At 35.3% G+C, this 24964-nt stretch overlaps 1 long non-coding RNA gene across 1 annotated transcript in view; it reads right to left on the reverse strand.

Annotated features, from left to right (window-relative positions):
• Nucleotides 1-2807: 2807 nt before the first annotated feature.
• Nucleotides 2808-24964, reverse strand: part of LOC100614842 (uncharacterized) — a 28402-nt gene continuing 6245 nt past the window's right edge. The window contains exons 2-5 of the long non-coding RNA XR_676731.2: nucleotides 12072-12218; nucleotides 10857-10964; nucleotides 10099-10250; nucleotides 2808-2854 (exon numbers count right to left, since the gene is read on the reverse strand). This is a non-coding gene — a long non-coding RNA (uncharacterized LOC100614842). The remainder of the gene's footprint in view (nucleotides 2855-10098; nucleotides 10251-10856; nucleotides 10965-12071; nucleotides 12219-24964) is intronic.

Consider the following 24964-nt stretch of genomic DNA (forward strand, 5'->3'; position numbering starts at 1 on the left):
GTAGATAATGGGTTGATGGGTGCAGCAAACCACCATGGCACATGTATACCTGTGTAACATACCTGCATGTTCTGCACCTGTATCCCAGAACTTAAAGTATAATAAATAAATTTAAAGAAATAATAATAATTAGCATATGAATGTTAATATAGGCATTTTTCTTCTTTACCTAATATGTATTGTAAATTTGAATATTCCATCTTCCATTTTACCTTAATTTACATAAAAATAAAACAAGTTCAATTTTATAAATATAAATTGAGCTTAAATATCTTCTGAATGTCAACCTTAAGATAATGAATTTACTAATTTTAAAGTATTTTTGTTGAGTCCTAAAAGTGACCCACGTGGAAGGTAATCTTATGATATAAAAGATAATAATACTGGGAAATGATCTGGTCTTCAGAACAAAAGGCCAAACTAATGGTTATCGAATATATTAGATGTACTGTAGATTACTACATTTCCTACTGTGAAGGAAAACTAATATGCTAAAAAAGATAAAACAGGCTAGATAACTCTAGCCTCACCTAATATTTGAGTTAACTTCAATTTCAGTTTTTAGCTCCTGGGCTACCCTTAGCAGGAATCATTATTTGCATCCAGCCATACAACTGAGTTTCAGAAAAGTTAAGTACACTTGTCTGAGATCATTCTAGTGATAGACATAGGATTTTAATCTAGGTTTGACTGTCTCCAAAGCCTATGATTTTAATCTCCACTGTACCACTCCTCTAGTACATAAACTATCCTTTCTGCGTGTCTCTAAACCATTGGAGTGTATGCCAACTCCAGTATGAAAATACTACAGGGAATATAATATAATGGCATTAACAGTCATTATGAGATTTATTATTATTATTATTATTATTATTTTTGGAGACAGAGTCTCACTCTGTCATCCAGGCTGGAGTGCAGTGGCATGCTTTCAGCTCACTGCAACCACTGCCTCCTGGGTTCAAGCAATTCTTCTGTCTCAGCCTCTGGAATAGCTGGGATTACATGCGTGCACCACCACGCCCGGCTAATTTTTGTATTTTTTAGTAGAGACGGGGTTTTGCCATGTTGGCCAGGCTGGTCTCGAACTCCTGACCTCAGGTGATCCACCCACCTCGGCCTCCCAAGTGCTGGGATTATAGGCTTGAGCCATCGTGCCCAGCCCATTGTCAGATTCTATAAACAGATTTTTATTGAAAAAGTAAAGACATAAAATTTAGTTGGGGGAAGCACTAACTCAATCAGCAATTAGATAGTTAAACATCTTTAAAGATGGGCATTGGTGTTTCTACATCAGTGGTTATATCTGTTTCTACTGCCAGTCACCACACATTGACATAGTCTCTTGATTTTTTAGTCACTACCCCAAGGAACATCTGGAAATATCTGGAGACATGCTTGGCTGTCACAACTGTAGGGAGGGGTGCCATTGGTATCTAGTGGGTAGAGGCCAGAGATGCTGCTAAACATTCTACAGTGCACATGACAGCCCCCAGGATTATCCATCCCAAAATGTCAATAGTATCGAGGTTGTGAAATACTGCTCTAAACCTTATCAAAAAGTTGCCTACTGATTTCATTTACCACTGAGAGTCAGTAAGGCCATAATGTGGCAGCATTCATTTTATAAAACTTCCCTTGCTGCATTTTCAAGCCAAATCGTCTAATTTAGTCTTTAGCAGAAACAGAAACAAGTCCTTAGTCTCTTATAAAGACTATGTTTAAAAGATGGAGTCTTCTGACACAGAATGCCTTTGTTATAATACTTAACAAAAACCACCTTTCTTGTTCCCCTCCATATGGGCTACTTTAGGATACTAACAAAACAAAATAGCACACAACTTAACCCACAGCCCTGTTCTCGAACATTACAAACCTGATTTTTAATTTATTAATCTCGATTTTAATTCTTTAGCAATATATTAGTGATCTAAAGAGTTGATAAACTTAACTGTTTATTCTAATCAGGTAGTAGCTTAGATAGGATTTATCAACTCTATTTTCCAGATGTCCAAATCTTCTCTTCCCAGGAGAAAAGAACAAAATAAGACTAAGCCTCATTTCAAACTAGTTCTCTACCTTTGAATATACATTATAAAACATTAGCATCAATTTTTATTTTTTACTACTACATTATCTTGAACTAAAATTACACCAGAGAATAATAATACAACATGATTTCTACAGCAAAGATATCATAGATAAGTCATTCTCCCATGACATGAAGGGCCTGAAATAAACAGCCCTTCATGTATTATATATACTGTTTCCAATAGCAATATCACAAAAGGGTATGAATTATTTACTTAAAAGAAACAACCAAATCATTATGCGTAATATTGCTGTCTTTTGAGCCCCTTGCACATTTTGCACATATTACTCAGTTTGCAGTACTCAAACTAGACTTATGACTCAATGGCCTAATCACAGCAGAATTATTTTGGAAGGTCCTTTTTTTAAAAAAAAAAAAACTATATATTTCATACATGCAGTGAACAGTAGGTATTGAGCAAATGTTCAAACACTGCTGCTTCCTTTGATCACCTTTGTCTATTTCTTTTCATACACTAAATGAATCTATTTCCAGAGATTTTTAAGAAAATACTAAGATGACTGAAACACAGTCAAATTTTTATGAGCATGGCAAGGAATTGGATGACTGTTTAAAGTCCCTTGAAACACTAAATTCTAGGGTCACAAACCTAACTCTGGCAATTCGTGGTAAAGAGAAATATTTTCATCTATATTACAGAATTTTAGAACCTCTAGATATTAAATCAAGATTTTCCAAAATCACCTGGATAACTTCTTACCTACCTTCATCTGCCATTTCCTGAAGCAGCATATCCATTTGGTTCTAGAATAAGAAAATGCGGATTTCTATTAAGCATTTGCTTTTTGCATGGTTTTTGGTTTTCTTTTAAAAGAGGGAAACCGGTCTCTAATTTTTTAAAAGAAAGCATTTAAAAAATATTTTGTACCACCAGAGGGAGCTGCATAATTTCAATTTTTTTTTTTTTTCTGAATAATACTAAATTCTAAAGCTTAAAACTATGAGGTTATGGGGAAATATTAGCAGTGAGGTTCACATATAATTTAAATCTTAGTAATACAGATCTCTCCAAGTGAACCAATTTATAAAAGCTCCATTCTAACCCACTTTACTTTTATTATGTATAATAGATTTAAATTTTAGATTACAATAATCAGAATTGTTCTTTCTGCCAGTTGATGTAAATCTGATATCAAGGCTAACTTTTTCAAATGTCAGAGATGAATAAAATATAAGTATTGAGATATTTACTAAAGTACAGGCATTCTCAGGCAATAGAGTCTGATTAATAATTTAAAAAACTCTTCTAGTTTTTAACTAAGTTATTGAAAATATTTTTAATATACAGGTGGGAATTCTAAGTTATGGTCCCAGCTCTACCATTAACAATGAGTATGATTTTAAGCCAATCACTAACCTTGCTGTTGGGCCTTAGTTCTTGTTTTCTTTCATTCACTTTAAAAATATTTCCAAAATACCGAAAAAGTTCATGAAATAGTAGATTCCTATGTGCATTAACATTTTGGTTTTAATTCATATCTAAAATAGCATTATTCGTGTTACGAGAATTTACTTAAATTGTATTATACAATGATTTTATTCCATAACTTCCTTTCCTCATTCAACCTTGTAAGATTATATTGAGATCTAGATATCTAGTTCATTCACTTTAAACTACTGTATGATGTTGCAACACAGAAATAGACTCAGTTTTATTTATCCATTCTATTTTTGGAATTTAGATTTTTCTTAACTTCTCCCTATTATAGAAAATGGTGCAATGAACATTTTCGCACGTGTGTGTGTGTGTGTGTGTGTGTGTGTGTGTGTAAAGAGAGAGAAAGAGATTGATCTATATACATACCGTTGTCTACACATGTAGGGGCTGCTTTGTGTATAAATTTGGAAGTGAAAGTACTAGGTTACATACATTTCATATACTGTGATTTATTCAACAATCTTCAAAAATTTTGAACATCTACTTTATGCCAGATATTTTACGTGCTAGGGAGGCACCAATGATGCCCTCATTAAGCTTAAATTCTAGTGTGTACACGAGAAGGGAGGGCAAATAAATTTTTTAAGAAGTATATGGTATATTAGAAAGCGATATATACAGTAGAGAAAAATAAAGCAGGGAAGGTAGACAACAGGAGGCATGGTAGGTATACTGTTGATGCAATTTTAAGTACGATGGTCAGGAAAAACCTCACTATAAAAATGACTTAAAGACCAAAGGAGGTAAGATAGTAAGCAACGAGTATGTCTAGAGAAAGAACATTTAAGGGAGAAGAAACTACAAGTGGAATGGCTTTCAGGCAGAAATATACTTGGTGTGTTTGACAAATAACAACAAAACCAGGTGCCTGAGTAGACTGATGAGCAATAACATGTCAGGACAGATCAAGGTAAGGCAGGCCATGTAGAACTTTATGGACCTTTGAAACAATCTGGCTTTTACTGAGGAAAATGTTGAACCACTTGAAAGTTTTGAGAGGAATGACATGATCTGACTTGTACTAATAGGATTGCTCTCGTTGCTATGCTGAGAACAGACTGTAGATATTACCAAACTGCTTTTCCAAAGTGGATGTGCCAATTTGAATTCTAATTACTACTCATTAGCAGGGTGTGAGAATTTGGGCAACTAAATGTGTTCAGCCAGATCTCTCTCCATTTCTGCTGTAAATTTTGGTTAAGTTTTTATGACTAATGTTATATATATATATGTATATATATACACATATACACATATATATGTATATATATACACATATACACATATATATGTATATATATACACATATACACATATATATGTATATATATACACATATACACATATATATGTATATATATACACATATACACATATATATGTATATATATACACATATACACATATATATGTATATATATACACATATACACATATATATGTATATATATACACATATACACATATATATGTATATATATACACATATACACATATATATGTATATATATACACATATACACATATGTGTGTATATACACATATACATATATATGTGTATATATACATATACACATATATATGTATACACATATACACATATACACATATATGTATATATACACATATACACATATGTATATATACACATACGTATATATACACATATACACATATATGTATATATACACATATACACATATACACATATACGTATATATACACATACACATATACGTATATATACACATATACACATATATGTATATATACACATATACACATATGTATATATACACATATACACATATGTATATATATACACATATACACATATGTATATATATACACATATACACATATGTATATATATACACATATACACATATGTATATATACACATATACACATATGTATATATATACACATATACACATATATACACGTATATACGTGTATATACGTGTATATACGTGTATATACACATATATACACGTATATACGTGTATATATGTGTGTATATATACACACATATATACGCATATATGTGTGTATACGTATACACATATATACGTATATATGTGTATATATATACACATATACATATATACATATATACACATATATATGCATATATGTGTATATATACACACACATATATATACATATATATGTGTGTATATATATGAATGTCTCCAGCACCTGGCACAATACCTGAAACAGGAGAAGGTGCTCAGTGAATGTCAGGTGAATGAGCTGAGAGGCACTTCAGATATCATCATATCCAACTCCTACATTTTACAGTTATGAAAACTGAGGCCCGGGGTAGTCAGTATCTGAGTCAAGGTGCCAAAGTTAATTAGAAGCAGAGTGATGACTAGAAATCAAAGTAACCAAGATAGTGAAACAGAACCTTTTAGCAATCACACCCCCTGCAGGAACATCAAATTGAACAACTATCCATGCCAAACAAAAACAACAAACAAACAATAACAAGAACAAAAGCACCTTCACAAGAGCTAAAGAAACCAGGCGAATGGTCACAGTACCTGGTTTTGAAATAATCACAAGAAAAGATGCAATAAGGAGGGTGGACAGTCTCGCATTGCCTACATTACCCTTTCTGCAACCGTAGGCAGCACAGCATGGAGAGAGAATCTGTCTGCTTGGGGGAGGGAGAGGGAAGTGTGCATGGGACTTTGCCTTGGAATCAGTACCAGCCTGCCACAGTAAAACACAGCACCAAGCAGAACCCTAAGGCCCCTCATTCTAGGCTCGTGCCCAAGGATGGAGCTCCTACGTCCGCCACAGGCCAGATGGGAATCTGTGGTCCCAACATGATGAACCCAAGTTGCAGCCTGCTTCACCAACAGCTGACAAAAGTAGCCTTAGGCTCTGAATAAATTTCAGTGGCAGGAAGGCTATCATAACTGCAGTCCTTGACTGAGCCCTGGTGATGCACTGGTCTGGGGCTTTTGGTTTGACACACTGTGACATCAGCTGCAGAGGCCACAGACTATCCACTTCACCCCTCCCCCAACCTCAGGCAGTATAGCATGGATAAAGACTCTTTCCACTTGGAGAGAAAAGAAGTGAGTGAGGGACTTTGCCCAGGGAACTCTCCCTGAATTTTCCCAAGTCCATCAGGGCTGGAAGCCTCAAAGCCCTCAAGAGAGTGGCAGCAAACCTAAGCTTAGGGCACCCTCTAGTGCTGAAACTGCTGCAGTGACCACAAGCTTAGTGACTTCAAAAGTCAGTCATGTTTATTTGAATTCCTGGAAAGCCTTCTGAAGAAGGATGAGGACATACAAGGCCAGACTGCAAAGACTGGAATAAATACATAATTTTTCAATGCTCAGACATCGATGCACATTCACAAGAATCAAGAACACTAAGGGCAATATGACCTCACCAAACAGACTAAAATAACAGTGAACAACCCTGGAGAGATGGAGATGTGTGTACTCTCAGACAGAAAACCCAAAACAGGTGTTTTGAGTAAGCTTAACAAACTTCACAAAAGCAAAGAGAAGCAATTCAGAAATATATCAGAGAAATTTTACAAAGGGATTAAAATAATTGAACAGTAATCCTGGAGCTGAAAAATACAGTGAATGAGATTTAAGAAATGCATTCTTGTCTTATTAGGAGAATTAATCAAGCAAAACAAAGGACCAGTGAGCTTAACAACAGTCTATTTGAAAATAAAGGAAAAAAAGAAAAAGCAATGAAAAATGTTCATGAAATCTATGGGATGGCATCAAAAGGGCAAATGTATGAGTCATTGGCCTTCAAGAGGGAGTAAAGAAAGAGAAAGGGGTAGAAAGCTTATTCAAAGAAAAAATAACAGAAAACATTCTAAACCTAGAGAATGACATAAATATACAAATGCAGGTAGGTCAAAGATTACCAAGCAGATTTAATCCAAGTAAGACCACCTCAGACAAAAATAATCAAATTCTCAAAGGTCAAGGACAAAGAGAGGCTCCTGTAAGCAGTGAGACAAAAGAAGCAAATAGTATACAAAGGCACTGCGATAGGTTTGCTGGCAGACTTAGCAAAAACCTTATAGGCCATGAGAAAATGGGATGAAATACTTGAAGTACTGAAGAAAAAATGCCTGCCAATTAAGATAACTGTATCCAGCAAGCCTATCCTTCAAACATCAAGGTGAGAGAGACTTTCCCAGAAATAGAAAAAAAAGACAATCTTCAAATTCATACAGAAATGCAAAAGACCCTGGATAGTTAAAGCAATCATGAGCAAAATGTACCAAGCTGGGGGCATTAATACAACTTAACCTTAAAATACACCACAAAGCTATAGTAACCCAAACAACATGTTACTGGCCTAAAAACAAACACTCAGACAAATAGAACAGAATAGAATAACCAGAAATAAATCCACATGTTTACAGCCAACATGTATTTGACAAAGGCACCAAGAACATACACCGGGGAAAGAATAGTTTCTTCAATAAATGGTGCTGGGAAAACTAGACAACCATATGTAGAAGAATAAAACAGACCTCTGTCTCTTACCATATAGAAAACTCAACTCTAAATGGATTAAAGACATAAATGTAAAAACCTTAAATTATGAAACTAATAAAATAAAACAGGGAAATGCTTCATAAAATTGGATTAGGCAAGGAGTTTTTGAATAAGATAACAAAAGCACAGGTCTATTCGTGTGATGGTTACACTGAAAGCTCAGACATTGCTGCGATGCAGCATATGCAGGTAACAAAGCTGCATCTGTACCCCCAAATATAGTTTTTTAAAGAGCACCTTTGGGAGGCTGAGGTGGGAGAATTGCTTGAGGCTAGGAGTTCAAGACCAGACTGGGCAACATAGTGAGACCCCCATCTCTACAAAAAAAAAAAAATGAAATTGGCTGGGTGTAGTGGCACATTTGTGTAGTCCGAGCTACTTAGGAGGCCAAAGCAGGAGGACTGCTTGAGCCCAGGAGTTCGAAGTTACAGTGAGCTATAATCACACCATGCACTCCAGCCTAGGTGACAGAGCAAGACCCTGTCTCAAAAACCAAACCAAAAAGCACAGGCAGCAAAAGTAAAAATAGATAAATTACATCAAATTAAAAAGCTTCTGCACAGGAAAAAACACATAAATACAGTGGAGAAAGTACCTACAGAATGGAAGAAAGTAGTTGCAAAAGACCTGAATAGACATTTTTCGAAAGACATACAAATGGCCAACAAGTATGTGAAAAAATGCTCAACATCAGTAATCATCAGGGAAATGTGAGTCAAAACCACAGGGAAATATCACCTCACTTCAGTGAAAATGGCTCTTATCAAAAAGACAAAAAATAACAATTGCTTGTGAGGATGTGGAGAAAGGACAATTCTTAGGCACTGTTTGTAAGGATATTAATTTAGTACAGATATAATGGAAAAGAATATGTAGTTTCCTCAAAAAATTAAAAAATAGAACTTCCATATGATCCAGCAATCCCCTTCCTGGGTATATATTCAAATAAAATGAAATTAGTATGTCAAAGAGATGTCTGCAATCCCATGTTTATTACAACACTATTCACAATAGCCAAAATATGGAATCAACTTGTTTCATCTAAAGATGAAGAAAATGTGGTATATCTACATAATAGAATACACTACTCAGCCATAACACAAAATAAAATCCTGTCATTTGCTCAACATGGATAAACCTGCAGGGTATAAGTTTAAGTGAAAGAAACCTGGCACAGAAAGACAAACATTGCATGATCTTACTCATCTGTGGAATTCAAAAAAAGTTGATTTCATGGAAGTAGAGAGTAGAATAGTGGTTACCAGGGGCTGGGGATGGAAAAGAGCTGGTAAAAGGAGGGACTAGCAGAAATTTGTCAATGGGTACAGAGTTAGTTTGGCAGAAAGGATAAGTTCTGGTGTTATACAGTAAGGTAGCTATAACTAATAACACCATAGTGTATATTTTAAGATAGCTAGAAGAGAAGATTTTGAATGTTATCACCACAAAGTGATAAACATATAAAATTATGGATATGACAATGCTGATTTAATCACTATAGAATGTATGCATGCACTGACACTGTACTCCACACATTTGTATAATTATGTGTCAATTACAAATTAAAAAAAAAAATAAAAAGCAAAAAAAAAAAAAAAATCCAAGTGTCCTGACTTCAAGTTCTTTCAAATGCAGTTGGGTTTTCTAAACTTCACTGATCATAAAATCACCTCAGGATTCCTAAGGTAACCGAATAAAAATCAGAAACTCTAAGACAGTGCTTCTCAAACTCTGTGCATACAAATCATGTCAGAATCTGGTTAAAATGAAGATTCTGATTCAATATATCTGGAAGTGGGGTTCTGAAATTCTAAATTCCTAATGAGCTTCCAGGTTGTGAGAGTGCTCTTGAATCTTGTCCTACACACTTTGGGGAACAAAGCTCTAGGGGAGGGTATAAAAGAATGGTTAAATATATCCTCAATTTAAGATATACACATATATTCTTTCTTCTTAACTCTAAACCCTGAGTATAAGCCTGTTCTTTCATTATTTACCTTTTTGTGAAAAGAGCTGTTTGTGGTAAAATGTTGATGGACAGCTGTCGATTTCTTCTTAATCGACTTGGTAAATCATATTTTTTTCCATATTAGCATCCAAAGTAGTAATAACAAGTTCTCTTTTCATTTGACTAACCACATGTTAGGTGCTGGGATCAGAGAGAAGAGTGATAATGAAATAAATTTTCTATCTGAATATTTAAATTTTACAAAACTTTGTTTCTGACATGTGTCACACACAAACTAATTTCAAATTTTAATTTTCTTCGTAGGAGGTCTCTGTCCAGGTTCCAGGTTTAGAAAACATCCTAGTTTTCTGAAAATTAATTCATCTTGTATTTTCTATTTGGTTCACCTCTGACTCATGCATACACAAAACGCCTAAAGAGTAGGGAGGCAACATAAGAATATTTGCAATGAGATGAACTAGCTGAGGCATGGGATAATATCTAATACCAACTGGCGTCAGTGAGCCTCTAGTACAATGGCCTTTATCAATAAGTACCACTGGCAGTCAGACAGAACCAGGATCTAGACTCTAGACATACAACTCAGTACAATTCCCAGAACTTCAAAACAAGCTAGGGAAAACGCCTCCTCAGGAATCTGGGGGATGAGCAGTAACTTCCTACCATCATTGTGAAGACACACCATGTTTATTTAGCATTCTAGAGATCATTTAGGCTCACAATACCATTATAATTTGAAGTGAGATAATTTTTAAAAGTTATTCTAAGTAGAGAAGCTATACTTACTTGTGGTGTTATTAGGGTTGTAGAGCTACTCATTTTATCTTCCATTTGTTGTGTTTGAATATCCAGTGTTTCAAACTGGTGTTTGAATTTGTTCATCAAGGCAGAAGTCTGTAAAAATAAATGTGGTTATCAGAAAAACTTACACTGAAAAGATGCTATCTGAACATAATTCTTTTTTTTTTCACCTTTTCAAGGTTCTACTCCTCAATGAAGCACCCACAGACTTAACTATGCCTCACATGGACTTGTTACCTATTTGGAGGATAAAAACAAACAGTATCCTATGATACAAACAGTCTCAAAGTTTTTGTAGTCTCCTAAATATATTACTTACAAATCAACTTATGAAACTTGTCTACCTTTTCTTTAACAGAAATATACAATGTTATGTATTTATAGTCTAGGCATTGGCTACCTTATTTCTTTGACTTTTCACTTCATTAAAAGACAAATAATTCAACCATTGTGGAAGACAGAGTGGTGACTCCTCAAAGACCTAGAGACAGAAATAGCATTCGACCCAGCAATCTCATTACTGGGTATATACCCAAAGTAATATAAATCATTCTACTACAAAGACACATGCACATGTATGTTTATTGCAGTACTATTCACAATAGCAAAGACATGGAATCAACTTAAATGCTCATCAATGATAGACGGGATAAAGAAAATGTGGTATATATATACCATAGAATACTATGTAGCCATTAAAAAGAATGAGAATGAGACCATGTTCTTGACAGCGACATAGATGGAGCTGGAAGCCATTATACTTAGCAAACTAATGCAGAAACAGAAAACCAAATACCGTATGTTCTCATTTATAAATGGAAGCAAAATGATGAGAACACAAGGACACATAGAGGGGAACAATGTGCACTGGGACCTACTGGAGGGTGAAGGGTGGGAGGAGGGAGAGGATCAGGAAAAATAACTAATGGATACTAGGCTTAATACCTGGGTGATGTAATAATATGTAAAACAAACCCCCATGACACATATTTACCTATGTAACAAACCTATACATCCTGTACATGTACCCCTGAACTTAAAATACAGGTTTTTTAAAAAGACAATTAAATCTTAGTTCAAAATCCACTGCCAAAATCACTTTCCTCACCAAGTACTTTGAATATGTCGCACTTTTACCAGCACCCTGTAGCACCCTGAAACAAATTTTGAGTTCTGATATTTATAGATCTCAAGTCTTACCCTGCCCATTGTTACTGCATTTTGAACTCTGACTGCCACAGCACCAACTCTAGCACTCATTCTTAAGAAATCAATTGCTTGATTTTTCTGGTGGATTGCATTTTCAGCATGTATTCTTGCAGCTTCCTTATTGCCTTTCTGAATAGCCTGTTTTAAACAGAGCAAAAGCAAATAAAGGCAAAAACAAAGATCAAAAGTAAAAATTGGCAAAGACAGCAAAAGTACACATATTTTAAAAAGAGGAAAATAACCCCAAATTAACCTATAATCTGTAAGAGGTTATAATTAGCTTTTCAGGAAATAATTATGCACTTAATTATTAGGAGAATATATAGTCCCATAGTTTTTAATCTTATGATTAGAAAATATATATTCATTGATAGTTTAAGAAATTAGAACATAGGCTGGGCACGGTGGCTCACGCCTGTAATCCCAGCACTTAGGGAGGCCAAGGCAGGCAGATCATGAGGTCAGGAGTTCGAGACCAGCCTGACCAACATGGTGAAACCCCGTCTCTACTAAAAATACAAAAATTAGCCGGGTGTGGTGGCGTGCACCTGTAATCCCAGCTACTCAAAAGGCTGAGACAGGAGAATCGCTTGAACCTGGGAGGCGGAGGTTGCAGTGAACTGAGATCACGCCACTGCACTCCAGCCTGGGCGACAGAGACTCCATTGAAAAGAAGGGACGGGGAGAGGAGGGGAAGGGAGGGGAGAACATAAAACTGTAAAAAATTGCCCATAATAACATCACTGAGCCATTACCACTGTTAATATTTTAGCATAGGGCATTCCAAGTACATAAATATATTTATTACTATATAAATATATTACAAAAGTACATACATAGAGCATACTGTTTTGGAACTTGTTTTTTCATGTAATATATTTTTTAAAAAATGTTTTAAAGTCAAAAATATATAACTACATCATTATTTCTAAAGGCTGAACTGTAAGGATGTACCATTAACCAGGGTTTTCATGTGCTACAAACACTACTGATGGTACAGCAAATGATACTACATGTTATATAGATTTAAGTTTCTTTTCTATGCATTTATTTAAATGTTATATGAAAATAATGTAACTAACATAAATCCATGTTTTTTTCTGGTATAAAAGCTTAGGACAGAGCTAAAGTTAAGTCAATTTTTAAAAAAGTAAATAAATAGCTCACATGGTCCTCCAATATGGCAAAACCAAGAAGGTAATTAGATTGTTCGTAACTCAAGGGATAAATGCTTGAGAGGATGGATACCCCATTATCCTTGATGTGCTTATTTCACATTGCATGCCTGTATCAAAACATCTCATGTGCCTCATAGATACATACGCCTACTATGTACTCACAAAAATAAACATTTAAAAGTGACTGAAATTTGACATCGAAGATTGGATCTCTGATTATTATATTTTTTTCAATTCTTCAATAATATAAAGAGCAATGTGATAACCACACTAGTACATGCAACCCTACACACTTTCCAAGAATCTTCATAAGATAAGTTCCCAGATTCAGAATTACTGGATGCAGAGGTATGCACAATTTTAATTGTCCCACACCTAATTCTGGTAGGGACTTACATCTCTTCCAGCAGTATAAGAGAGTTTCTGCTTCTCTTGCATAGTCATCAATATGAGGTATTATGAGATATATCTGAGAGGTGAAAAGTGGTAGACAGTTGTATTTCTTTGCTTAAAAGTGAGGTTAAAATCTTTATGCTTACCCATTTGTACTTCTTCTTTCTTGAGCCATTTGTGTCTTTGTCCATCTTTCTTGGGCTTTTTCTTATTGATTTGCAAGAACATTTCATACGAAAATTACTTTTTGTTATATATGGCCTTTTCTAGATTGTTGGATGAACTACTATTTTGTGTATGTCTGATATAAAAATGTCTAATTCTTTTATAGTCAGGTATTTCCTTTATGGTTTTTTACTATGCTCAAAACATCCATCTGTATCTCAAGGTAATTTTGGCATTTTAATCTTTTAATTACTAAATTTAGCATTTATTTTGGTGAAAAGTATAATGTAGTGATCTATAGTTTTCTAATGCCATTTACTGAAGTATTCCCTCTTTTCCTCCTTAAATATACTTAAAATATTTTTGTCTGGTGCCTAATTTTTGTTATTTTAGCTAGTTTTAAAATTCACATTATAAAACAAATGTATGCACACGGGTACAGTATTCAAGTAGAAAGGAGCATATAGTTAATAATCAGGTGTTCCTCCTACCCCCGTTGCCCTGTCTCATATCCTAGAGGTAACTGTCTTAATATACATACATTCTTTATTCAAATATTTACTGAGCATCTAGCAAATGCCGGACAGTATTCTAGGCATGTGGAATTCAGTAGTGAACCCAAAACACAAAAACCCCTGTTGTTATGGAGCTTATATTCTAGTTAAAGAATCTGACTATAAACCAGATAATTAAAATAGTATGTTAACTAGTGGCAGGTATCAGGAAGTAAAAATAGAGCAGGGAATGAGGATAGGAAGAGTTAGGATTGCGGTTGTTGAAATTTTACAGAAGATAGCCCAGAAAGACTTACTGTGAAGGTGACATCTAAGTAAATACCTGAAAGAAAAATGGTTTTCTCTCTGCTGAAGGAAGATAAGAACCTAGTCATATGGATATTCAGCACAGCAGGAAGAAAAAGAGCAAAAAAGGGGACCTTATGCAAGCATGTGTCATTTACACAGTAGTACAATGTGTCTGAAGCAGAGTGAATGAAGAGTAGAAGAGGAGATAGAGTCAGATAGATAATAGTCAGATCATATATGGCTTTATAGGTCATTTTAAGACTCTGGCTTTACTTGGAGTAGGATGAGAACAAGAACAGACAAGTGACATGATCTGGCTTCTGTTTTTAAAATGCTCTCTCTGGCCGCTGTGTTAAGATAATACTTAGGGGACAAGAGTCAGGAACAGGGAGACAAATTAGAAGTTCACTGTACTAACTGAGGTAAGATATAATGATAGCTTGGGTCACGGTAGGTGCATTAGACATTGGATAAGAAATGATTAGATTTTGAATACATTTTAAAGGAAGAAATGGTAAGATGTGCTGATAGATCAGATGTAATGTATGAAAAAACAGAGGGCTAAAACATGACTGTACTCTAATAATGTTTGGTTTTGATTTTGTCTAACAGAATTACCTTTAACTGATTTTAGAAAAACCATATTGGAAAGGATGCCACATAAGGGCTTCAGTTTTAAGTTTGGTTTACTCCTTGGACATCCAAGTGGAAACATGAAATAAGCAGGTGGATAGAGGAGTCTGGAGTTCAAGGGAAAAGGCTAGGCCAGAGATGTACATTGGGAAGTCACATTGTGACAAAAGCTAGTGGTAGGTCAACTGACCACTAGACCAAAGTAAAAGCTTCAATTTTAGTGAATGGTGGTGGTATAACCATAAATGGATTGAGTACAGCAGAGAATGAAAGAAGAGTAATTGGAAAGAATTAATAAATTTACATAACTCTTTCATACAGTTTTGTTAGAAATACAAAGAGATCCAGTTTGAGCTTTCTACAAATGGCTAGCCAGTTTTCCCAGCACCATTTATTAAATAGGGAATCCTTTCCCCATTGCTTGTTTTTGTCAGGTTTGTCAAAGATCAGATGGTTGTAGATATGCGGCATTATTTCTGAGGGCTCTGTTCTGTTCCATTGGTCTGTAACTCTGTTTTGGTACCAGTACCATGCTGTTTTGGTTACTGTAGCCTTGTAGTATAGTTTGAAGTCAAGCAGCGTGATGCCTCCAGCTTTGTTCTTTTGGCTTGGGATTGACTTGGCGATGCGGGCTCTTTTTTGGTTCCATATGAACTTTAAAGTAGTTTTTTCCAATTCTGTGAAGAAAGTCATTGGTAGCTTGATGTGGATGGAATTGAATCTATAAATTACCTTGGGCAGTATGGCCATTTTCACGATATTGATTATTCCTACCCATGAGCATGGAATGTTCTTCCATTTGTTTGTATCCTCTTTTATTTCATTGAGCAGTGGTTTGAAGTTCTCCCTGAAGAGGTCCTTCACATCCCTTGTAAGTTGGATTCCTAGGTATTTTATTCTCTTTGAAGCAATTGTGAATGGGAGTTCACTCATGATTCGGCTCTCTGTTTGTCTGTTATTGGTGTATAAGAATGCTACACCTTATACAAAAATTAATTCAAGATGGATTAAAGACCTAAAACCATAAAAACCCTAGAAGAAAACCTAGACAATACCATTCAGGACATAGGCATGGGCAAGGACTTCATGTCTAAAACACCAAAAACAATGGCAACAAAAGCCAAAATTGACAAATGGGATCTAATTAAACTAAAGAGCTTCTGCACAGCAAAAGAACCACCATCAGAGTGAACAGGCAACCTACAAAATGGGAGAAAATTTTTGCAACCTACACATCTGACAAAGGGCTAATATCCAGAATCTACAATGAATTCAAACAAATTTACAAGAAAAAAACAAACAACCCCATCAACAAGTGAGCGAAGGATATGAACAGACACTTCTCAGAAGAAGACATTAATGCAGCCAAAAAACACATGAAAAAGTGCTCATCATCACTGGCCATCAGAGAAATGCAAATCAAAACCACAATGAGATACCATCTCACACCAGTTAGAATGGCGATCATTAAAATGTCAGGAAACAACAGGTGCTGGAGAGGATGTGGAGAAATAGGAACACTTTTCCACTGTTGGTGGGAGTGTAAACTAGTTCAACCATTGTGGAAGTCAGTGTGGCAATTCCTCAGGGATCTAGAACTAGAAATACCATTTGACCCAGCCATCCCATTACTGGGTATATACCCAAAGGATTATAAATCATGCTGCTATAAAGACACATGCACACATATGTTTATTGCGGCATTATTCACAATAGCAAAGACTTGGAATCAACCCAAATGTCCAACAATGATAGAGTGGATTAAGAAAATGTGGCACATATACACCATGGAATACTATGCAGCCATAAAAAAGGATGAGTCCATGTCCTTTGTAGGGACATGGATGAACTGGAAACCATCATTCTCAGCAAACTATCACAAGGACAAAAAACCAAACACCGCATGCTCTCACTCATAGGTGGGAATGGAACAATGAGAACACGTGGACACAGGAAGGGGAACATCACACACCGGGGCCTGTTGTGGGGTGGGGGGAGGGGGAGGAATAGCATTAGGAGATATACCTAATGCTAAATGATGAGTTAATGGGTGCAGTACACCAACATGGCACATGTATACATATGTAACAAACCTGCACGTTGTGCACATGTACCCTAAAACTTAAAGTATAATAATAATTAAAAAAATAAATAAATAAATAAAAAGAAATACAAAGAGAAGGAAGAATAGCAAGAGATTAAAATGGAGTCAGGAGACAGTTTTCTTTTTTTCTTTTTTTTTTTTTTTTTGAGATGAAGTTAAGTTTCACTCTTGTTGCCAAGGCTGGAGTGCAACAGCACAATCTTGGCTCACTGCAACCTCCAGCTCCCGGGTTCAAGCGATTCTCCTGCCTCAGCCTCCTGAATAGCTGGGATTACAGGCATGTGCCACTACACCCGACTAATTTTGTATTTTTAGTAGAGACGAGGTTTCTCCATGTTGGTCAGGCTGGTCTCGAACTCCCAATCTCAGGTGACCCGCCCGCCTCGGCCTCCCAAAGTGCTGGGATTACAGGCATGAGCCACCATGCCAGCTGTCAGGAGACAGCTTTTAAAGATTTAAGGATGTCCCTGTGTACACGTACCCTAGCACTTAAAGTATAAAAAAAAAAAAAAGATTTAAGGATGTTTGTATGCTGATAGGACTGATTCAGGAGAAAGAGTAAAACTGGTGATGCAGGAGAGAGAACTTCTAGGGCAGTAACATCTGGTAGGAAAGAGGGATGGAACCTAGTACACAAAGGGAGGAGTTGGTCTTTGCTAGGAGTATAGACAGTTCATGTATTGTGGGAAGAGAAGGGAGAGTTTCTGGGCAGAGATGCAGGTAAGTATAGTAGTCAGAGATTTCTCAATGAAATAGAAAGCACGGTCATCAGCTGAAAGTGAGAGTGGGAGAGGAGTTTTTTGAGATTTTAAAAAGAGAAGAAAAAATATAAAATTGCCATTTAAGAGAGTGGAAGAATAAATGGATTATGGAAATATCACCAAGTCACATGGATTCTCTTCTCTTTTAAATTCAACAACTTCACAAGATGTAAGTAACAATCAAAACATACTCTCTGACCCAGCAATTTTACTTCCAGGAACTCATACTAAGGACACAATCAGATTAACATAAAGATTTATAACTCCATCTCTACAAAAAAATACGAAAAAAACTTAGTTGGGCATGGTGGTGTGTGCCTGTGGTCCGGCCTATGAGGGAGGCTGGGCTGGGAGGATCACTTCAGCCTAGGAAGTTGAAGATAGAGTGAGCTGTGATCACGCCACTGCACTACAGCCTGGGCTAGAGACCCTGTCTCCAAAAAAAAAAAAAAAAAAAAAAAAAGATGCTTATACTGAAAGCTACAAAACACTAAGAAAAATCTTAACACTACATAGAAGGGAGATTGAAGAAACTGCAATTATGCTTAACAATATGAATGAATCCCACATATATGCTGAGCAAAAGGAAGCCAGACACAAAAGGGTTTATGTCACATAAATCCACTTATGTAAAAGTTCAAAAGACAAAACTAATCTGTGGTGTTTGAAAGTCAGGAGGGAGGTTACTCTCGATGGAGTAGTGCCTGTTAAGGGGGCATAAGGAGCTTTATATTCTGATAAGTTCTGTTTTCTCATCTAAATGCTTATATCATTTGTGAAAATTCATCAAGAAGCTGTACTTGTATAATTTCTGCATGTTACTTCAATTAAATTTCTACTTTTACAAAATGCAAAAAAAAATGTTCACTTATGGTGGTATTTAAAGTAACAAAAAATAGGTTAGCTATCACTTATATGTCCAATAATAAAAGGAAAATTAAGTAACATTTATATGATAGAATACTGTTTTATTAATCTAAAAAATCAAGTTCCAAAAAATAGCTAATCACAATATAAATAATAGCAAAGGGGGTAGGCAGGTCCCTTCATCCATTCGTATATCTACTGACACTCATTGAATGCCTATTATGTATCAGGCGCTGGGCATACAAAACTGAGTAGGACAAGGTCCCTACTGGTAAAAAGAGACCAAAAAAAAAAAATGAAAAAAAACAAGGCAACTATATTAGTAGCAAGTCCTTTATTGAAAATAAAACAGGACAACAGGGTAGGGTAATAGAGTAGATGGGCCACTTTAGGCTGGGTAGTTAGGAAAGGTAACTTGAGGGAAATAACATTTAGGTTGAAAACTGAATGGCCAGAAGGAAACAGCCCTGCAAAAATCTGAAGGGAAAAAAAAATCTGTCCAGGCAGAGGAAATGCCTAATGCAAAGTCCTCAAGACAAGGTTAAGGGAGATGTGTTCCAGGAAAAATGTGAGGTCCACTGTGTGCTGGAGTAGTGTGACTGAAGGGAAGAGTAGTAAGATATGAGGTTGGAGTTGCATGCAGGGCCAGATCATTTAGATTCAGCATATATTCTGAAGGTAGACTTGCTATGAACTAGATGTGGGGTAAAAGAGTAAGTAATGATGACTCCCTGGCTTCTGGCTTAAACAAATGGGTGTAGAGTTGCTATCAACTAAAATGGAAAATACTGCAGCAGAACAGTAATGATTATGTTTTAGCATAAACAGGAATGGAAGTCAAGCATTCTAGTTTTTGAAAATATTAGGTTTGTGATGCCTGTTAGATACCCAAGGAGAGATGACAAAATGATTGCCATATATGAGAGTCTGTAGTACAAGGAAGAAATAAGGGCAATGAGAATATCTATCTTCCCATTCTTACCTCTCATTCATACCTCAACTTGCTGTAACCTGGATTTTGCCTCCTTCACTCCACTGAAATTGCTCTTCCTAAGGTCATCACTGTCATTCTACTGGCTGTATTTTAACCTTCTTACTTGCTAGATTTTGTGCTGCCAATCATTCATTCTCTCCTTGAATCTCCCTTCTCCCCAGGCTTCCAATATACCGCTTTTACTCCTGGTTCTCCTTCCTACTTCTCTGGTTGTTCCTTTTTGAAACTTTTTGGTTCCCCTTTTTCCACCTTCCATCCCCAATCCCATTAAATATTGATGTTTATCATATAGGCTTTTTCAACCTGGTGTGGTCCTCACTCCTTACCCTCATCTCCCTGATCGATCCCATCCATGTGGACTTATTTCTGGGCTCTTCATTCTGTTCCCTTGATCTATGTGTCTGCTTTTAAAGGTATCACTTTTTTTCATGATCATAAAATTTATAACTCTCAAATTAGTTAAAAAAGTTGAACAACAAAAAAAGAAGACACAAAGGTTATGAACAAGTAGGTCACAAATAAAAATGTCCAACCATAAAAAGACGCTCAAACTTATTCACAAGAAATACAAACTGAAACCATGAAATACCTTATTTCACTAATCATATTGGCATAAGACTAGTTTTTTGATATCTAATGTTGGCAAGAGAGTAGAGAAACTGGCATTGTTGAATAGATGGACAACTGTTCACCTTGCTTTTCTCATTAGCAGTATTCCGTTTCAACATACATGCTTATCTCAGTCTTTTCAATGTCTATGTATTACTCTATTATATGACAGTTTCATAATATAATGAGCAAGAGGGTTCTATCTATTTTTATTTATTTTCTGTTTATGGCAAATGATGCTATAAAGATGAAACTTGGCATGTCCATAAACATATGCAAATGTGTCTTCAGGAAAAAGTCCTAGAAATAGAATTACTATATCAAAAAGTATATGAATTTACGATTTGGAGAGATATTGCCAAACTGCCTTCCAAAATTATAATAATTTTCATTCTCATCAAAGTATTATGTGCCTGTTACCCCATGTCTTGATAACAAAGCATATTAGCAACCTTTCTGATATTTATAAGCCTGAAAAATACTATTTTAATTATATTTTACTTAATTTTTATAATTTTTATTTTTAGTGGGTACATGGTAGGTGTATATATTTATGGGGTACATGAGAGGCTTTGAGGAAGGCATGCAATATGAAATAAGTACATAATGAAGAAAGGGTTATCCATCCCCTCAAGCATTTATCCACTGAGTTGCAAATAATCCAATTACACTCTTTATTTTAAAACATATGGTTATTACTAACTACAGCCACCCTATTGTGCTATCAAGTAGTAGGTTGTATTCATGATTTCTAACTATTTTTGTACCTATTAAGCATTCCCACATCTGCCCCAGCCCCACATTACCATTCCCAGCCTCTGGAAACCATCCTACTACAATGTCCCTGAATTCAATTGTTTTTATTTTTAGATCTCACAAATAAGTGAGAACATGTGATTTTTGTCTTTCTGAGCCTGGCTTATTTCACTTAACACAATGATCTCCAGTTCCATCCATGTTGTTGCAAATGACTGGATCTCATTCTTTTTATGGCTGAATAGTAGTTCTCCATTGTGTATACGTAAATTTTCTTTATCCATTCATCCGATGATGAACACTTAAGGTGCTTCCAAATCTTAGCTGTTGTAAACAGTGCTGCAACAAACATAGGAGTGCACATCTCTCTTCGATATACTGATTTCCTTTCTTTTTGGTATATACTCAGCAGTGGGACTGCTAGATAATATGGTAGTTCTATTTTCAGTTTTTTGAGGAACTTCCAAACTGTTCTTCATAGCAGATGTACTAATTTATATTCCCACCTAAAGTATACAAGAGTTCCCTTTTCTCCACATCCTCGCATTTGTTCTTGCCTGTCTTTTGGACATAAGCCATTTTAACTGAACCGAGATGATTTCTCTTTGTAGTTTTGACTTACATTTCTCTGATAATCAATGATGTTTATAGCACCTTTGTTTGTCATGTATACGTCTTCTTTTGAGAAAGGTCTATTCAAATCTTTTGGTCATGTTGTGATCGGATTATTAGTTTTTTTTCTATAGAGTTGTTTGAGCTCCTTATATATTCTGGTTATTAATCCCTTGTCAGATGAGTAATTTGCAAATATTTTCTGCCTTTCTGGAGGTTGTCTCCTTACTTTGTGGATTGTTTCCTTTGCTGTGCAGAAGCTTTTTAACTTGATGTGATCCCATTTGTCCATTTCTGCTTTGGTTGCCTGGACTTGTACAGTACTGCTCAAGGAATTTTTTGCCCAGATAAATGTCCAGATTTACCCAAATGTTTTATTGTAATAGTTACATAGTTTGAGATCTTAGATTTAAGTCCTTAATCCACTTTGATTTGATTTTTTGTATATGGAAAAAGATAAAGGTCTAGTTTCATTCTTCTGGATATGAATATTCAGTTTTCCCAGCACCATTTAACGTAGAGACTGTCTTTTCTCCAGTGTAGATTCTTCGCACCATTGTGGAAAATAAGTTTGACAAAAATGTGTGGATATGTTTCTGGGTTCTCTATTCTGATCCATTGGTCTGTGTGTCTGTTTTTATACTGGTACCATGCTGTTTTGGTTACTATACCTCTAGTATAATTTGAAGTCAGGTAATGTAATTCTTCCAGTTTTGTTCTTTTTGTTTAACATAGCTTTGGCTATTCTTGATCTTCTGTGGTTCCCCATACATATTAAGATTGTTTTTTCTATTTCTGTAAAGAATGTCATTGGTATTTTGACAGGGATTGTGCTGAATCTGTATACTGTTTTGGGTAGTGTGGACATTTTAACAATATTTATTCTTCCAATCCATGAACATGGAATATTTTCCCATTTTTTTTTTTTGGTCCTCTTCACTTTTTTAATCAAGGTTTTAGTTTTCATTATAGAGATCTTTCACTTCTTTGGTTAATTCCTAGGTATTTAATTTTCTGTGTGGCTATTGTAAATGGGATTACTTTTTAAATTTCTTTTTCACATTGTTCACTGTTGGCATAGAGAAATGCTACTGATTTTTGTATGTTGATTTTGTATCCTGCAACTTTACTGAGTTTCCTGATCAGTTCTAACAGTTTCCTTGTGGAATCTTTTGGATTTTTCCAAATATAAGATCATATCACCTGCAAACAAGGATAATTTGAATTCTTCCTTTCCAACTTGTATGCCCTTTGTATCTTTCTCATCTGATTGCTCTAACTACGACTTCCAGTACTATGTCGAATAACAAGGGTAAAAATAGGAATCCTTGTCGTGTTCCAGATCTTCGAGGAAAGGCTTTCGTTTTTTTCCTCATTAAGTGTACTAGCTGTGGGTCTGTCCTATATGGTGCTTACGATGTTGAGGTATGTTCCTTCTATACCCAGTTTTTTGAGGGTTTTTTTTTATCATGAACGGATGTTGAATTTTATCAAGTGTTTTTTTCAGCATCAATTTAAATGATCATATGATTTTTATCCTACATTCTGTTGATATAATGTATCACATGAGTTTATTTGTGTTTGTTGAACCATCCTGTATCCCAGGAATAAATTCCACTTGGTCATGATGCATGCCCTTTCTAATTTACTGTCGAATTTGGTTTGCTAGTATTTTGTTGAGGATTTTTGCATCAATATTCATGAGTGATGCTGGCCCGTAGTTTTTTTTGTGTGTATGTTTTTTGTTTGTTTGTTTTTGATGTGTCTTTGTCTGGTTTTAGTATCAGGGTAATACTGGCCACAAAGAATGAGTCTGAAAGTGTTCCCTCCACCTCTATTTTTCAAAATAATTTGAGTAGGATTGGTATTATTAGTTATTTAAATGTTCAGTATAATTCAGCAGTGAAGCCATCATGTCCCAGGCTTTTCTTTACTGGGAGAATTTTTGTTACGATTTCTATCTTGTGACTTGTTATCTGTGTGTTCAGGTTTTGGATTTCTTCCTGGTTCAATTTCGGTAGGCTGTATACATCTAGGAATTTGTCCATTTCTTCTAGATTTTTCCAATTTATTGGCATATTGTTGCTCATAGTAGCAACTAATGATCCTCTGCATTTCTGCAGTATCAGTTGTAATATCTCCTTTTTCATCTCTTATTTTATTTAGATATTCTCTATTTTTTTAGTCTGGCTAAACGTTGACAATTTTGTTTAACTTTTCATAAAACCAATTTTTCATTGATCTTTTGTCCTTTTTTTCATTTCAATTGCATTTCTTTCTGCTCTGATCTTTATTTTTTTTCTTCTACTGTTTTCGTTTGGTTTACTCTTGCTTTTCTGGTTCTTTAAGATGCACCGTTAAATTGCTTATGTAAAGTTTTCCCTGTTTTTTGTTGTAGGCACTTAGAGCTATACATTTCCCTCTTAGTACTGCTTTTGTTGTATCCCACCGGTTTTGGTATGTTTCCATTATCATTTATTTCAATAAATATTTCAATTTCCTTCTTAATCTCTTCATTGACCTACGGGTCATCTGGGAGCATTTCCATGTAGTTGTATAACTTCCAAAACTCCTCTTGCTATTAATTTCTAGTTTTATTCCATTGTGGTCAGAGAAGATGCTTTATTCTATTGTGGTCAGAGAAGATACTTCATATTATTTCAGGGTTTTTTTTAAGTGTTTTAAGATTTGTTCTGTGGCCTAACATTATGGTTTGTCCTTGAGAATGATCATGTTCTGAGAAAGAGAATGTGTATTCTGCAGCTCTTGAATGAAATGTCCAGTAAATATCTATTAGAACCTTTTGGTCAATAGTGAATATTTAAGTCTAATGTTTCTTTGCTGATTTTTCCCTGGGAAGATCGATCAAATTCTGAAAGTGGAATGTTAAAGTCTCTAGCTTTTATTGTATTGGGGCCAGTCTATCTCTTTAGCTCTAATAATATTTCCTTTATATATCTGGGTGCTTCAGTGTTGGGTGCATATATATTTTAAATTGTTATATCCTCT

The sequence above is a fragment of the Pan troglodytes genome, chromosome X (genome assembly GCF_028858775.2).
Source record: "Pan troglodytes isolate AG18354 chromosome X, NHGRI_mPanTro3-v2.0_pri, whole genome shotgun sequence".
Taxonomy (NCBI): Eukaryota; Metazoa; Chordata; class Mammalia; order Primates; family Hominidae; genus Pan; species Pan troglodytes.